This window comes from Triticum dicoccoides, chromosome 4B, assembly GCF_002162155.2.
Source record: "Triticum dicoccoides isolate Atlit2015 ecotype Zavitan chromosome 4B, WEW_v2.0, whole genome shotgun sequence".
NCBI lineage: Eukaryota > Viridiplantae > Streptophyta > Magnoliopsida > Poales > Poaceae > Triticum > Triticum dicoccoides.
Genome location: NC_041387.1, coordinates 198,829,590 through 198,839,509, shown reverse-complemented (window position 1 = coordinate 198,839,509; position 9,920 = coordinate 198,829,590).

Below are 9,920 nucleotides of genomic sequence, written 5' to 3'. Positions count from 1 at the left end.
ACCATAGCCTCTCCGATGAGTTGTGAGTAGTTTACCATAGACCTTCGGGTCCATATTTATTAGCTAGATGGCTTCTTCTCTCTCTTTGAATCTCCATACAAAGTTCTCCTCGATCTTCTTGGTTATCTATTCGATGTAACTCTTTTTGCGGTGTGTTTGTCGAGAACTGATGAATTGTGGGTTTCTGATCTAGTTTATCTATGGGAAATATTTGAATCTCCTCTTAATTAATTTATGTATGATTGGTTATCTTTCCAAGTCTCTTCGAATTATCAGTTTGGTTTGGCCTACTAGATTGATCTTTCTTGCAATGGGAGAAGTGCTTAGCTTTGTGTTCAATCTTGCGATGTCCTTTCCCAGTGACAGCAGGGGCGGGAAGGCACCTATTTTATTGTTGCCATCGAGGATAAAAAGATGAGGTTTATATCATATTTCTTAAGTTTATCCCTCTACATCACATCATGTTGCCTAATGCGTTACTCTGTTCGTATGAACTTAATACTCTAGATGCATGCTGGATAGCGGTCGATGTGTGCAATAATAGTAGTAGATGCAGAATCATTTCGGTCTACTTTTCGAGGACGTGATCATGGCTAGATATTCTCATAACTATGCACTTTTCTATTAATTGCTCGACAGTCATTTGTTCACCCACCGTAATACTTATGCTATATTGGGAGAAGCCACTAGTGAAACCTATGGCCCCCGGGTCTATTTTCCATCATACAAGTTTCCGATCTACTTTATTTTGCAATCTTTACTTTTCAATCTATATCATAAAAATACCAAAAATATTCATCTTATATTTTTATCTCTATCAGATCTCACTTTTGCAAGTGGCCATTTAGGGATTGACAACCCCTTTATCGCGTTGGTTGCGAGGTTCTTGTTTGTTTGTGTAGGTACGAGGGACGTGTGTGGAGCCTCCTACTGGATTGATGCCTTGGTTCTCAAAAACTGAGGGAAATACTTAGGCTACTTTGCTGCATCACCATTTCCTCTTCAAGGCAAAACCAACGCAGTGCTCAAGAGGTACAAAGAAGGATTTCTGGCACCGTTGCTAGGGAGGTCTTCGCTCAAGTCATTACATACCAAGTACCCATCACAAACTCATCTCCCTCGCATTACATTATTTGCCATTTTCCTCTCATTTTCCTCTCCCCAACTTCACCCTTGCCGTTTTATTCGCCCTCTCTTTTCCGTTTGCCTCTTTTTCGCTTGCCTCTTGTGTGCTTGTGTGTTGGATTGCTTGTCACGATGGCACAAGATAATACGAATTTTTTTGACTTTTCCAATATGAACAATAATGATTTCCTTAACACTCTGATTGCTGCTCTTAATGATGCTGCATCTTGTGAAATAAATGTTGCTTTGTTGAATCTTGTTATGAAAGATCAATTCTCCTGCCTTCCTAGCAAAGATGCCGCTACTCATCTAAACAACTTTGTTGATTTGTGTGATATGCAAAAGAAGAAAGACACGGATAATGATATTGTTAAATTGAAGTTATTTCCATTTTCACTTAGAGATCGTGCTAAAAGTTGGTTTTCGTCTTTGCCTAAAAATAGTATTGATTCATGGAATAAATGCAAAGATGCTTTTATCTCTAAGTATTTTCCTCTTGCTAAGATCATCTCTCTTAGAAATGATATTATGAATTTTAAGAAACTTGATCATGAACATGTTGCACAATCTTGGGAGAGGATGAAATTAATGATTCACAATAGCCCTACACATGGTTTAAATTTATGGATGATCATACAAAAAATTTATGCCGGATTGAATTTTGCTTCTAGAAATCATTTAGATTCGGCCGCGGGAGGCACTTTTATGGAAATCAATTTAGGAGAAGCTGCTAAACTCCTATATCATATTATGGTTAATTATTCTCAATGGCACACCAAAAGATCTACTAGTAAGAAAGTTCATGCGATAGAAGAGATTAATGTTTTGAGTGGAAAGATGGATGAACTTATGAAATTGTTTGCTAATAAGAGTGCTCCTATTGATCCTAATGATATGCCTTTGTCTACTTTTATTGAGAATAATAATGAATCTATGGATGTGAATTTTGTTGGTAGGAATAATTTTGGTAACAACACATATAGAGGAAACATTAATCTTAGGTCATTCCCTAGTAATTCCTCTAATAATTATGGTAATTCCTACAACAACTCTTACGGAAATTTTAATAAGATTCCCTCTGATTTTGAGAATAGTGTTAAAAAATTTATGATCTCTCAAATGAATTTCAACCCTTTAATTGAAGAAAAATTGCATAAATTTGATGAATTGGCAAGGAATGTTGATAGAATTTCTCTTGATGTTGATTCTTTCAAACATAGATCTATTCCACCTAAGCATGGTATCAATCAGTCTCTCAAAGCCATGAGCATTTCCATTGATGAGTGCAAAGAAAGAACCGCTAGGATGTGTGCTAAGAAAGATTGCTTTGTAAGAGCTTGTTCTTCTTGTTTCCATGAAAATAATGATGAAGATCTAAAAGTGATTGATGTGTCCCCTATTAAATCTTTGTTTTTCAATATGAATCTTGATAATGATGGGACTGGAGATGAGTCAACTTTAGTTAAAAGGCGTCCCAATGATTCAGAGTTTTTAGATCTTGGCGCTAAATTTGGTAAAAGTGGGATTGGAGAGGTCAAAACTTTACATAGCAATGAACCCACCATTCTGGATTTTAAGGAATTTAATTATGATAATGGTTCTTTAATAGATTGTATTTCCTTGTTCCAATCCGTGTTGAATTCTCCTCATCCTTATAGTCAAAATAAAGCTTTTACTAAACATATCGTTGATGCTTTGATGCAATCTTATGAAGAAAAACTTGAATTGGAAGTTTCTATCCCTAGAAAACTTTATGACGATGGGAACCTACTGCTAAAATTAAAATTAAACACCATGAATGCTATGCTTTGTGTGATTTGGGTGCTAGTGTTTCCACGATTCCAAAAACTTTATGTGATGTGCTAGGTTTCTGTGAATTTGATGATTGCACTTCAAACATGCACCTTGCGATTCCAATATTAAGAAACCTATGGGAACGATTAATGATGTTCTTATTGTTGCAAATAGGAATTATGTGCCCGCAGATTTCATCGTTCTTGATATAGATTGCAGTTTTTCATGTCCTATTATTCTTGGTAGACCTTTCCTTAGAACGATTGGTGCAATTATTGATATGAAGGAAGGAAATATTAGATTCCAATTTCCCTGAAGGAAAGGGATGGAACACTTTCCGAGAAATAAAATGTCGGGGAAGCTGATCCACGAACACCTATGGGACCGGCGGACCGAGCCCCTTTCAGTTCGGCGGGGGAGGAGGTCGCACGAAGAGCGGATCGAGGCAAAGCACATGAGCAGTTTTACCCAGCTTCGGAGCTCTCCGGAGAGATAATACTCCTACTGCTGCTTGTCTGATTGTATTGAGTTCTTCCTCAGGAGCGCTGAGTGCTACAGTACGCACCAGCTGATAATGAGACCGAGCATGAGTGTTTTTCTGGCTTCGAACCCCCCCCCCTACGTTGCGCATGGGCCTCCTTTTATACGCTCAAGGGGTCTCTGACAGGTGGCAACGTAGACAAGGGCAAAAATGGAAAAGGAATTGCGGTTGGTACAACTACTTGTAAAGTGTATCCTACCTAACCCTGACGGTAGGGGACAAAGGCATTAAATGCCCATCTGCGTCACCCAAATAGCGCAAAAAGGACCGTCCGGGACGCCACCGTTCGCCACGATGGCAGTCTTGTCAGCATCGCTTGCCACCGCGCACCGCTGGCTGCACAGCCTCTTGCCACGCGCGTCTGGGAAGTCCTCAGGGCGACACGTTGGTGGATGTGCTGGAGCGAGGGTACTGAGTGGTAGCTTGTCGCGGCAAGCGCCTTGCCGCGGATATTGTCTTGTCGCGCCCGGAAGCTTGTCGCTCACCGGGCCTTGCCGGGACGCATGGCGCGTCGTGGCAAGTTCCTTGCGATGCCTTGGTTGGCCTTCCCGGCAAGCTCCTCTTGCCGGGGCCTTGTCTCCTTGGCTTGAATACTTTGTTCTTGAATGGTTCCAAAGGAACCACGGAGGACCTTGGCGGTCACCCGGCAAGCCTTGCCGCGGGGTGCTGCAACTGCCCGTGCACAAGTTCGGGATACCTGGGTACCCCTACTCTAGTACACCGATAGGAGCCCCCGGGCCTGGGCCACACATGGCGCCGAGCGCTGTTGGGCCAGGCCCAAAACAGGGCACAGGCACGCGCGGCCTGGGTTACGCCGTATCTTACTCCGTATCCACCGCGCCCTCCCGAACGGCACGCGTTGAATGCGGCGTCGTGGGAGAGATCATGGGTGGTTTCTTTATTCGGAATAACGGAACGCCTGCCCCCTCCCTCTTTATAAGCAGGGGAAACAGGGGCAGTTCGCCCATCTCGCCGGTTGCTACTCCAATCTCAGAAATCTCCGCCGCTCCCCCCTTCTTCCCAAAGCTGAAAGAGAGCAGCGCTCCGCCCCCCATCGCCACCAGCATCACCAACACTGCCGATCTCCCCCACCACCTTCGTCATGGCTCCGAAAGCCGACAAGGGGAAGGTCGTGAAGTCGGCCGAGGCGCAGCGGCTAGTGGCGCTGTGAAAGGAGCGGCCAATCTTCCCCCCCCCCCAGCTCGACGCGAAGGAGCTGAGGGAGTACTACTACCTCTTCTGGTCGACGGAGACGCGAGCGCATCCGCGCACGAAGGTACTCCCAGCTGCCGCTTCGGAACTGGCTCCGAATGGATACCCTTTCTTCGCACTGTTCTTCTACTGCGGGCTCTGCCCGCCTTTCTCTGAATTTTTCTGCGATATCATGAACACCTACGGGTTCCGCCTCCTTGACTTCACCCCCAATGCCGTTCTGACCATGGCTGTTTTCGCACATCTCTGCGAAAACTTTGTCGGAGTCCATCCAAATGCGCTCTTTTTCGCCACTTCTTTATGCCCCGAGTCGAGAGAGAAAAACCTTTATCCGGCGGAATCGCCTGGATCTCAAGAGCTGGCAAGAAGGAAGCTTATCTGGAGGGAGAGCTCTGCAGCAAGTGGGAGGAATGGAGAGCAGAATGGTGCTGGACTGTCGAGGAGAACCTGCAGCCATTCACCGCCCAGCACCAAGTCCCAATAGCGCGCGGCAATGATTGGAGAAACATGGCCCCGGAAGACGATAGGCTGAAGATTGTCGTCATCCAGATCTTACGCCTCAGACTTGCCGGGCTCACCGTAGGCGCCGTTGGCGCAGATTTCCTTCGCCGCCGCATCGCCCCCCGGCAGGAGAGGAGGAGACCCGCCTGGGTGTTCCAAAACTCGGCGGATATCATGAGGCTGCGCCCGGGCCTCAACTTCAACTTCACTGTCCTGGAACTGGACGCGATGATCCTGGAGCTGTTCAAGCACGATCCTCAGCATCCCGAAGCGTTCATGTTGCCGAGGGGTGTCATTCCGTTGTGCAACAACTCCTCGCTCGATCGCATCCGCGCAATGATGCCGTTGTGCGATTCGCATGGAATCGTCCCAACCTAGCAAGAGCCTGCGGACGACGTCGTGCGGGATTTCTTTGACGGCTTGGTAGAAGTGCCGGTCCGGTCCGACGAACAGAAGAGCCTCACCCGCGACACCACCGATGCGGAGATGCAGCGCATTGCCACTAGGCTGGAAGAGGCGGCAGCAGCCGCTACCGTGGGTGAGTTTGGATTCATCGTGGAGGAGGCAGAGGCAGCAGAGGCAGCAAGCCTTGTCGAGCGAGAGGAGTTTGCCGGCGAGGAAGAGCTTGTCGGGCCTGAAGCTGAGTCGAGCGAGCCCGCCGAGGGCGCGAGCGACTCGTTGAAGATCGGCTCCTCCTCCTCCCCACCTTCAGCCAGCTCGCCGCAAGCGGAGCCCCCAGCTCCACCAAGAAGGCGTCTCCGCAAGGCCGGGGACGTAGCGGGGCGGTAGGTGAATCAACAGCCGCCGCGCCGTGCAACACGCTCTACCGCGGCAGGCACTATTGCCGCGGGAGCGCCTCATGCCGCTGCGGCAACTGGAGCGGGGTCTTCCCGGTCCACCGCTACTGCTCCTGCCAAGTGGACAAGGGAGCCTACTCCTCTGCCTCGTCGCACCGGAGGCGAGCCGGACTTCGATCTCTCTGTGCTCAGCTCCGACGAGGAAGAAGAAGAGTAAGATTCTTTGTTGTACTTGTAGTTCTTCAATTCTTGTTGTTTTGCCTTGTATCTGATTTGCTTTACTCCGAACCCATCCCTTTTCAGGACTCTGGCCCAGAGAGCGACGAAGATAGCCAAGGTCCCGGTGATTGTCATCGAGGATGAACCCACCGCGACAGCAGGGGGCGTGCCCGAGACCACCTTGCCGGACCCGGCAACTTTTCCCCAAAGCAGCCCCCATCACAGCCCCCAGCGTAAGTATATAGTTTACTTCCTGCTGTCAGGCGCGCATGGGTGATCTTTCTTTGCTGATATCTGACTGTTGGTTTGTGCAGGAGCAGAGCAGCCTCACCAGGAGAGCCCGGAAGCCGTTCCCGAAATGCCATATGCTTCGACTACACCACCAAGGGAGAATTCCCCCGCAAGGGAGCGTTCTCCGAAAAGGGAGAACTCTCCGGCAAGGGACAGTTCTCCGGCAAGGGACATCACCAGTGATCCTCCAGTGGTTGAGACCATGACTGCAGATCCTAGTATAGGTAATCCTCTTGCTTGAAAACTTCCCTTGGGTTCTTCTTCTTCTGATTTTCTTTTTGGATATTTGCTTGACTTTTCTCTTTTTTCCGTTCGTCAGATCCATATGCCACGGAGCCGATGGAAACCGAGGTCGCCGGTGAGGATGGCGCGCACAGCAATACCGACGACGCCGCTGCCACCGAAGGAGAAGCCGGCGCTGATGATCCCGCCAACGAAGAGGCCACCAAAGCTGCCACTGCAGAAGCTGGCGAGGGATCCAGCGATCGCACTGACGGCCCCGAGGCCGCAGGAGCGTCAGGCGCTACACCGACCGCCGATCCCTCCGCCGCTGCTGCAGCGCCAGGCTCCGAAGAGCCCCAGCCCGGCGCCTATTTGAAGGCCGGCGATGGCATCTTCATCAAGCTCCCCTGGGCGTCAAGCTCCAGGGCACCGGTCGAAGGAGAAACCTTGGATGGAGAGGTGCTCGCCTCCGCTAGGCTGACGCTGGTCGACGCGCCAAGCAGCAGCAGCAACGAGCCTGAGGAGGAGCGGCTGCTGCGGAAGTTGTTGTTGCTTTACCGTGCTCGACAGGCCAAGCTGGAATCCCGAGAAGCGCTTGTCGCGAAGGCGGGAGTGGACATCAAGAAGCGCGCGGAGGAGCTCCGGGGTCTCAGGCAGGAAGCTCTCTGATCCCTGGCAGAGGAGCGGGAGCAAGTCGCCAAGGAGCGGAAAGCCTTCCTCCTCGAGAAGGCTGAGGTTGAAGAGCAACAGCCGCTCGCTGCCGAGAAGCTATCTGCCCAGGAAGGCGAATTGGCGCAGCGCAAGGTCAACCTTGACAGCCACGAGGAGGAGCTTGCCGCGCGCGAGCAAGCAATTGGCGGGGCTCTCAAGGAAGCAAAGTATGCTGCCGCAGCTGCCGAGGCCGCCAAGAAGGAGCTGGAGAGGAAGATGGCGCAGCTGGAGGCCGATCTCAAGGCGAGCGGCGAGGAGCTTGCCGTGCTCAAGCATGAGCGCGAGAAGGACGCTGCCGCTCATGGCGAGCTGCAGGGTCGTCTCGCTGAGAGGAGCAAAGAGCTTAGCGCCGCCAAGGACTCCAACGCAGATCTTGAGTTGAAGCTGGCCACTTTGACCAAGACATTGGACGGCGCCAGGGAGCAGGAAGTGGCCTTGAAGGAGAAGATCAAGGCCGACGAGGCGCTGCTGGCGAGTGCTGCTGCCGCCCAGAATGCTTTTAGGGAGACTGTGGAGCACTGGACCGAGGGTCTCGTGAATGTTGCCGCCGCCATCGACGGGGAGCTGGCGCAGCTGGGGATGGAGGACCTCGGGTATTCTTCCGACGAGCACCTCCAACCCAGCGCCAAGCTCAGCTTGTTCTTCAAAGGCGTGGCGACGGCCCTCCGGCGACTCCGGGAGAAGATCCCAAAGCAGCTGGCCGACGAGTCGCGCAAGATCTGCGCAGGAGTTCTTCAAAAGGTGTTGGTGAAGGTGGCCTTCCGCAACCCAGGCCTCAACCTCACCAACGTCCTCAGGTCCCTGCCGCCGGATGCTGATCTGGAAGCGCTCAAGGCCCTTGTCGCACCCATTGTGGACAAGGTGAGCGAGATCAAGAGGGTTGAGGGCGATCGCGTAGATTAGGCCGCCCGTTTTCTCTTTTTCTTTGTCGCTGTCGGTCATGTCATGAGAGCAATCTGTTAGAGCTGCGACAAGCTATCTTGTAATATAACTCTATTTTGGGTAGAGATTGCTGTGTTATTTCCTTTACTTGATTCCTTCCTTTGTATGTTTTTGCCCTACGCTTTTAGGGAACTTGTCGGCGCAGGCACCTTAGCCGCGAGCGCTGGGTGCGGGACATCAGCAGCCTGCTGGTGGTGCCGCTACCGACAAGAAACCTTGTCGCAACTAGTCGCAGCTCACTTAAGTTGTTGAGCGGACTCGAAACAAAGTAAGGGCGCAACTAGCTATGAGTTGGTTCCTCCGCGCACAGGTTTTCCATACAAAGTACGGTCGTTCGAGGAAGATAACTTAAAAATTTAAAACTGATTGCTCAAACTTTGGCAACTTAGCTTTTTTGTCGTTTGCTTTCCGGTAAGGCGAAACTTCCTTCAACGATGCCTAGTCCACACCATTATCTTCTCCTTTCCCCCCGGCAAACTTGTGTGCGAGGGGACCTTCCTTTCCTTTTTGAGAAAAAGAAAGAAGAGAAAATAAAGATATGGAGCCTTACGGCTCGTTATTGCTTACCGGGGGTAGGCGCTGCACAAAGTGTCAGATAACACATGCAAAAATAAAGTAGACAGCATGATATTGACAAGATATTGATATTGACAAGATGTGCAAAAATAAAGTAGACAACATGAGCTTTACTTATGCACGGGGTCTGCGCCCGGCTTTGTACAAAGGATTACATGCAACATCGGCAAGAATTGTACAAAAGGTGGTTGCCGGAAAAGATTCCGGCAACCGCGCCCTACGGGTAAAACTTACGAAGATGCTCAATGTTCCAGGAGTTGCTCACCGGAATGCCATCTTCGGTCTCAAGGCAGACAGCGCCAGGCCTAGTGACTCGTTTCACCCGGTAAGGGCCTTCCCACTTCGGCCTCAACTTGTTGAAATTCTTGGCGGACTGAACGCGCCGAAGAACAAGGTCGCCTTCCTCGAAACTTCTGGCATTAACTTTGCGGGTATGGTAGCGGCGCAAAGCTTGCTGGTATCGAGCAGCTCGTACAGCAGCCTGAAGACGGTCCTCCTCAAGGAGCAGCGCATCATCTTGTCGCAGCTGCTCTTGCTCAAGCTCATCATAAGCGAGCACTCGAGGTGATCCGTATACGAGTTCCGTGGGGAGAACTGCCTCTGCTCCATAGACTAGAGCGAAAGGTGTTTGGCCAGTGGCTCGATTTGGCATCGTCTTGATCGACCAAAGAACCACCGGCAGCTCCTCAATCCAGTTCCTTCCGCACTTGCGCAGCCTGTCGAAAGTCCTGGTCTTGAGCCCGCGCAGCACTTCAGCATTTGCCCTCTCCGCTTGACCGTTGCTTCTCGGATGAGCAACAGAAGCGAAGCAGACCTTGGCGCCAAGATCTTGGACGTACTGCATGAAGGTGCGGCTCGTGAATTGTGTGCCGTTGTCGGTGATGATCCTGTTAGGGATCCCGAAACGGCAAACAATTGACCTGAAGAACTTGACTGCTGACTGTGCTGTCACCTTCCTCACTGGTTCCACTTCCGGCCACTTTGTGAAC